At 38.8% G+C, this 7,655-nt stretch overlaps 1 protein-coding gene across 1 annotated transcript in view; it reads left to right on the forward strand.

Annotated features, from left to right (window-relative positions):
• LOC103078322 (dehydrogenase/reductase SDR family member 4-like) overlaps positions 1 to 7,655 on the forward strand; it is a gene marked incomplete at its 5' end in the record, with an annotated part of 107,400 nt that overhangs the window by 48,763 nt on the left and 50,982 nt on the right. The window lies entirely within an intron of this gene.

The raw sequence follows: 7,655 nt of genomic DNA on the forward strand, positions 1-7,655 counted from the left end.
CAAAAAAAAAAAAAAAAAAAGTTAGAGGAGGGACTTACCTGGTGGCGTAGTGGTTAAGAATCCGGCTGCCAATGCAGGGGACATGGGTTCAATTCCTGGTCCGGGAAGATCCCACATGCCGTGGAGCAACTAAGCCTGTGCACCACAACTACTGAGCCTGCGCTCTAGAGCCCATGAGCCACAACTACTGAGCCCGAGGGCTGCAACTACTGAAGCCTGCATACCTAGAACCTATGCTCCGCAACAAGAAAAGCCACCGCAGTGAGAAGCCCGTGCACCGCAACAAAGAGTAGCACCTGCTCGCAGCAACTAGAGAAAGCCCAAGCACAGCAACAAAGACCCAACACAGCCAAAAATTAATTAATTAATTATTTTTTAAAAAAAGAGTCAGAGGACAAGAAAAGATGCTGTCTCCCACTCCCATCCCTTTCTTCCCTCAAACGTGGGTGATGACAGAAGAGCTCACTGGACACCTGATTATATCCACAAGCTGAATACTCTCGATGGTGAAGAAAGAACTCATGCCTGCATACATTTGGGCTGAAGAAAGGAAAGAAATGAGTTGGTGCAATGAAGGAGGGGGTGAAGAATGAAGGAGGGAGAAAAGTGTCTGTTCTTTTGATGGCATCAATTTTACTCTCTCTTTTTGAAGGGTCAAATGGTTTCTGAACCACTCCACCACTTTCTTCCCTCTCTTCCATACTTTTTTTTTCTATTTCTTTCTTCTTTGTTCTCCCCCATACCCAAAGCTGTGCCAGGAACGGAAGAAGGAAAACTTATGCTTTTATAGGATGCACTTGATGAGTGTTGGTAGGAAAAGAGACAAATCATTTTATTTCATTTTCTTCCTATGGGCCAAGGGGAGTAAACAGAAGAGGAGAGGTGACTTCACATCATGGTGTTTAAGTGTTGTTAACTTTACATTATGGTATTTAAGTTACAGGATATCAAGGAGAAAAGTGAACATCACCCAAGGACTTTGCATCCTCTTCTAGGGAAAGGATTTGTGCATTTTCAGTTGATGCAGAAGAGTTATATCATGTTCAGTAGAAGTATGACCTTGTCATTGTCTTTATTGAAAGATTAAGTATGTTTTAAGGAGAAGCATAGAGATGCCACATTGACAAAGGGATGGCTTGTAATGGTTAATTTTAAGTGTCAACTTGGCTGGGCCACAGTGCCCAGATATTTAGTCAAACTTTATTCTGGATGTTTCTACAAAGGTGTATTTTGGATGAGATTAACAGTTAAATTGGTGGACTTTGAGTAAAGCAGATTACCCTCCATAATATGGGTGGGCCTCGTCCAGTCCATTGAAGACCTTGAAAGAACAAAGGCCTCCCCTAAGCAAGAAGGAATTCTGCCAACAAATGACCTTTGCACTCAAAACTGCAACTCTTCCCTGGATCTCTAGCCTTCTGGCCTACCCCATCAGATTTTGGATTTGCCAAGCTTCACGATCATGTGAGTCAATTCCTTAAAATATCAATAAATCTTTATCTGATATATTTGGCAAGATGCATGAGCAGTTTCTGAAAACTCCATACTTGTGTGAGCTGCCTTCCCAGTCTTCACTAGGCAGTAGGTGCCCACCTGTCTTCACCAAAGGAGAGATAACTGTAAGCCCAGGGGTCTCACGGAAAGAGGACAGGATAGTTCAGTTCCCAACCCCATCTGATTGCTGGTTTGGCAGCCAAATACTACAAATAAACTTTAAAATAAAGTCTCTTGTTTATCCATTACAATTCTATCATATCTCACCATTTGTTAAACCATTTCAGAATTTTTTAAAAGGAATTACTAAAAACATGAAAATATTTCAGAAGATGTTGCCGACATAGAAATCCAACAAAAAGATCAACTCTCAATTAGCAGAAGTTTACAAAAAGAATAACACAAGAACAATAGTAGAATTCATCTTTTTTTAAAGAGAAGGAAAAAAACTCCAGAATTGCAAAAAAGATCACAGATTGAAAATCACACCAACAGAGTCTCTGGAAAAGTAAGCATCACCAGAAATTCTGAGACACAGCTTCAACATTTTCAACTACAGGGAAAGATAAACTGGCACATTTCTAAGAAAGAAAATATGGGTAGTGTTCACAGGAACAAGCCCTCAGGCTGAGCTCTGGATTTCCTGTCTCTCACTAGCAATGCCAGAGGATGGTGGGGTGGCATCTTCCCTTGAAGACTGAGCAGAAAGGTGTGACTTAAAAGTGACATTTTTCATTTTCTGTGGGAAGGCAGAAGAAAGACTCTTCATAATGTCTAAACTCAGCCAACAGCCTTATATCAAGGGGGCTCAAAGAAGCACGATAAAATACTAAATGTTGTAATTAGATAACATACCTTGGTATATAGTTATTTTTATTGAAGAGAATGTGTAATAACTTCCAAATGTCATCAGAAAAGTAACTGATTTTTCTTTAACTGTTGGAATTGAAACAGTAAGGAAAGGGGCAGGGCATAACCTTTGTAAGAATGACATAGCCCAAGGACATGACATAAACTGATTAGAACCAGGTGAGTCCAAGATGACAGACAAGTCAACTTCCACTAGACCTTGAGCCTCAGTATATGCTCATTGTAACACATCAGCAAGCTAAATGACACACCCACAGGCACCATGACAGTTCCAAGGCTGACCATAAGGATCAAAAAGTGGGCGGTGACCCAATTCCTGGAAATCCCTGCCCCTTCCCCAAAGAGCTGGAATACTCCTCCCACTCATTAGCCTATGAAATTACCCACCTCTGTAAGAACTGACAACCCCATACCCTGGTGCCTTTCTCACCTTCTGAGGTGGCCCACACTCTGTCTGTGGAGTGTGTTTCTGTCTAAATAAATCCACTTCTTACCTATCACTTTGTCTTTCACTGAATTCTTTCTGCAATGAGACATCAAGAACCTGAACTTCATTACATTAAGTCCTGAAATCAGGTGTGTGATCTCAGTTGGAAGACCATGGATTTGGGCCAGGTTCGAGCTCCCGCCGCATGGGTTCGAGTCCCCGCTGCATGGGTTCAAGTCCTAATCTGGATTTAGGCTGGGTTCAAGTCCTGGCACATGGATTCAAATCCCAATCTGAGGTGCACCATTTCAGAATCAGTAAGGCCTAAAAGCAAATAAAGCAACCTAAAAGAGAAAAAATAATGGGGGAAGGGGAGGAACTCAGGTTCTTAAGAACAAGAAAAGTTAAGAGAAGTGACAAGCTGTGTAGACCCAAAGGGCAATGTTGCTTGTCTTCTTAAAAAGAAGTGCCCCAAATTGCAATTAATGCAGTAGCTTTGAATTTAGAATGATTCATAAAATATTTTAAGATATGAAACAGAATTTTTTTGAGTTTTTTTTCAAATACTTTGAAAGGCTCAAGGGGAAGGAAAGCTCCGCCCTGCCTCAGAGTTCAGTGTCTGAGTGGGAGGGTGGCCCTGAAGCCACTGCACATGACCTTGCCTTAAGTAGACAAGAGACATGACCCGATTTGCATTTTAAAATGTCAAAAGTAGAATGGATCCTTCCTATTGCTTTCCTTATGCTCCTGGTCTCTCACTTGAGCTAATATTGAGATTAGCATGCTTCCTGAATCAGAATACATGTGTGTGCTGACAGCATATCTCTGGGAGAAGGTGCCCTCAGCCAGTGTGCAGGGCAACGGTGCCCTTATTGTCACAAAAGGTGTATCTAGTTATCACCTTTGACAGCATTAGCCGTTATGATCTGATTCCAGGACCACCAAACAACTCTGATTATAACTAACTTCTCTTGTAGCTTTAGCTCTAGCAAGATACTAAGCTGATCAATGAATGTTCTTTTTTGTTGTAAGTCAAGAACTTAGCATTATGGTTTTATTTTTCTTAAGTGTGTATTTCTATGAATCCTCAATCTGCTATCTTTCTTTATTATTTTGATATAAGCCTATAATCCCTTATCCACTACTCTGAAATCCAAAAAGAAAGTTGTTTTTTTCATTTGGCAGCAAAACTTGACATGAACAGATGGAAGTCTATTTATAGTCTATCCTCCTCAAGGAGAATACTTATATATTTTGCTGCAGAAATATAATGTGTTTGATTACAAGGTATCCTTTATCTGTATATACTGAGATACAGTTTTTGTCCTTTTTCTGCATCTATTGAGATAAGATGGTGTTTGTCCTTTATTATGCTTTATCATGAATTATACCGATTGATTTCTTAATGTTAAATCCAATTTACTTGTAGTGTATTTTTTTTAATATATTGCTCGATTTGGTTTCCTGATATTTCACTTAAAATTTTTACATCTGTGTTCATGAGAGATTAGTCTGAAATTTACTTTTATAATATTTTTGTCAGATTTTGAAATGAAAGTTTATGCTGGCCTTATGAAGTGGGTTGGAAAGTGTTCTGTCTTCATTTTGGGGGAGCACCTGTGTAAGATTGGCATTATTTTTTTCATAAATGTTTGGTAAAATTCACAGGCCTGGAGTTTTCTTTGTGGGATTAATTTTTTTAATTGTTATGGAGCTATCCATATTTTTCTATTTCTTCTGATATAAAATTTGGTGCGTTGTATTTTTCTAGGGATTTTTTTCATTTCATCTAAATTTTAATGCCATTGGCACAGAATTACTTACGATATTCTTCTATTATTTTTTATTATCTGCAGGATCAATAGAGATGCTTCTTTACATTCCTAATGTTAGTTATTTGCATCCTCTCTCTTCTATCAGTCATTTATCAGTATTATTAGAGAACCAAATTTTGGCTTTTTTGTTCCACTCATTACGGTCATTTCTTATCTCATTAATCCTCTTGATTTATTCTTGTCTTTCATCTACTTTCTTTGAGTTTATTTTGCTGTTCTTTTTATAATTTCTAAAAATGGATGCTTAGTTCATTTATTTTTCAGCTGTTCTTCTTTTTTGTATAATTCATTCAGAACTTACAATTTCCCTTTAAGAAGCTTTATTACACAGGTTTTGATATGGAATATTTTATGATTATTCAATTCCAAGTAGTTTTAAATGACCATTATGATTTATTCTTTAACATGAGTTATGTGGAAATGTATGCCTTAATTTCCAAACATATGTAGACTTTCTAGTTTTTGTTGCTGGCGGTTGTTAGTTGAGTTCCAGCACAACTGAACTGAGGACAGAGAACATGCTCGATATGATTTCAATATTTTTGAGACTTGTTTTATGGTTCTTCATTCCGGCCATAGACTTTTGCCAGGTTGGTAGTTATTTCCTTTCAGCTCTTTGAAGATATCTGTTTGTTGTCTTCTGGCTTCTGTTGTTTCTCTTGAGAAAACCAACCCACTATTTGGCTGGTTGAGAAACTGATTACAATGGGCCACTTCATTCAGAAATTCACCCTAAAAAAAAAGAATGTATATATATATATATATATATATATATATATATATATATATATATATATATATATAAGAAAAGAATGTGTATATATGTATAACTGAATCATTTTGCTGAACAGCAGAAATGAACACAACATTGTAAATCAACTATATTTCAATTTTTTAAAAAAAGAAAAAAAAGTGCATCCTGATGGTGACTGACATGTGTTCTGGGTAAGAGGTGTGCTTTTCCTACTAACTGTTTCTGCACCAACACCATCAATCAAGGACTCACAGTGTGTCTGATTTACCACCGTGGCATTCCACATAATGTTACCCTAGGCCAAAAAACCCAATTTATGTCAAAGAGGGTGTGACAAGGGGCACATGACAGCAGAATCTATGGATTCTACCATATGCCATGTCACCCAGAAGCTGTTCATATAAAAGAGCATGGTAACTGTTTTTTGAAGGGATGCTAAGGCACCAGCATGCAGATAATATGCTGTCTTTCAGGATGCAGTGTACATCTTAAACCAATGGTCATTAAACCAACGATGCTGTGTCCCCACAGATAGAACACATGTGCCCAGGATCAATGTAGGAGGAGTCCATTTTAACATCATTCCCAGCAACTCACTTGGCTAATTTGTGCTTCTTATCCCCGTGACTTTAATTTCTACAAGTCTAGAGGTCCTGGTTCCAGCAAAATCTAAAACTGGCTGCTCCCTAGTCATTGTGTTCTCATGTACATAGACCAGCAGGCAAAGAAAAGAGTTAGGCCACTTACAGGGACAATTGATCCTGATCATCTTGAAGATATAGGTTGCTGCTACATTACAGGGGCAAGGAGAAATATGTCTGCAACTCAGGGAACCATTGAGGCATCTCTTGGTGCTCCTGTGCCCAGACTTAACTGTGAATGGGCAATTAGTATCAACCATGCCTGACAAAGGCGTGACAAGCCACCTCGGCCTGCAGAAATGTTAGCCAAGATTGAAGGGCATCTAGAGTGTTGTAGGTGAATATCAGTTATAGCATCAGGACCAACTACAGTTGTGGGTACATAGATTGCCCGACTAACTCTCCTCTTTCAAGTTTTCAACACGAATGGTGACTAACTGCCATCTCCAAATATGTGTTGGGATAGAATGAAGTGAAGCTTGAGTGGATATGAGTGACACAAGGGGTGAACTGTAAAGGACAATATTTATTCTTTGTTTAACAAAGCATCTTTCCCCTTGGCTTTCTTTTTATGCTTTCTGTGTGTGCCCTTGCGTTAAGTGTGCTTTCATTTCCAATGGTCAGATCCTATGACCTTCTTTTAAGTCCTGACCTCCAACCCCATTGAGAGCCAGAGAACTGAATTTATATCCTGCCTTATCCCCCCTCCCAAAGGAAGTCCTTAATCAAAGGTTGTCAGGGGCAGGATTATGAAAGTCCAGGACCCATTTTTTTGCTGGGAATGACTCCAATCTGCACACAATTATTCAGACATTGCAATTCTAACACCTTTGTTTCTCTTGGAATGATCTCTCTCTCTCTCTCTCTCTCTCTCTCTCTCTCTCTCTCCTATTTATTACAGTTAAGTGTATTTGAGGTGTTACATTTGTAGTGCTAATTTGAGATGGTATTCTTGGCCTCTTTGGTATAAAAAGAGATCTAGACATTTGTAAAAGGGGATCAGCTCCTGTTTATTCATCATTTAGCTGAAATGGCTTTGGGAGCATAGGCTGTCCAACTTCTGAGAGTTATACAAGTCTGCAAAAATCATATAACCTTTTACTGATGCCCTGATATATGGTTACCCCTGGAACTGTAAAACCATCCGTAACCTATAACATTGGCTGTCTGCAACATTCACATTATGCATGCTTAGCTCTCTTGTATTATTGATGATTGAGAGTTGCCCAAGAAAGAAGGAATCTGGGCATATATAGTAAAAGGCCCATCTAGATATGACTCCTAAGCATAATTTATTAAATTTCTACCATCATCTTCAATTCTTATGTTAGTTTTCTTCTTATCAATGTATTTCTCTCTTTCTTTGGAATTATTAATTGTTGATAGCGTCCTTCACCCACTTTGTTTCCTCCCCTTCTTCATCCTTATAGTCCAACATTTGCAGTGAATGTTCCTAAATTCAAGTTACAATACAAATGTACCTCTCTCAGTCCCCGAATCAGATGCTGCTTCTGTCCAAATATAGTCTGCCTCTAGGGGGTGTGCATCCTCAAGAAATAGGGTGTGGCTATGATTCAGGAAGTCTAGGGAGGGGCCTGAGCATCATCATCTTCAAAAAGCTCCACTGGCATTCC

The sequence above is a fragment of the Lipotes vexillifer genome, unplaced genomic scaffold, assembly GCF_000442215.2.
Source record: "Lipotes vexillifer unplaced genomic scaffold, Lipotes_vexillifer_v1.1 scaffold558, whole genome shotgun sequence".
Classification (NCBI taxonomy): Eukaryota; Metazoa; Chordata; class Mammalia; order Artiodactyla; family Lipotidae; genus Lipotes; species Lipotes vexillifer.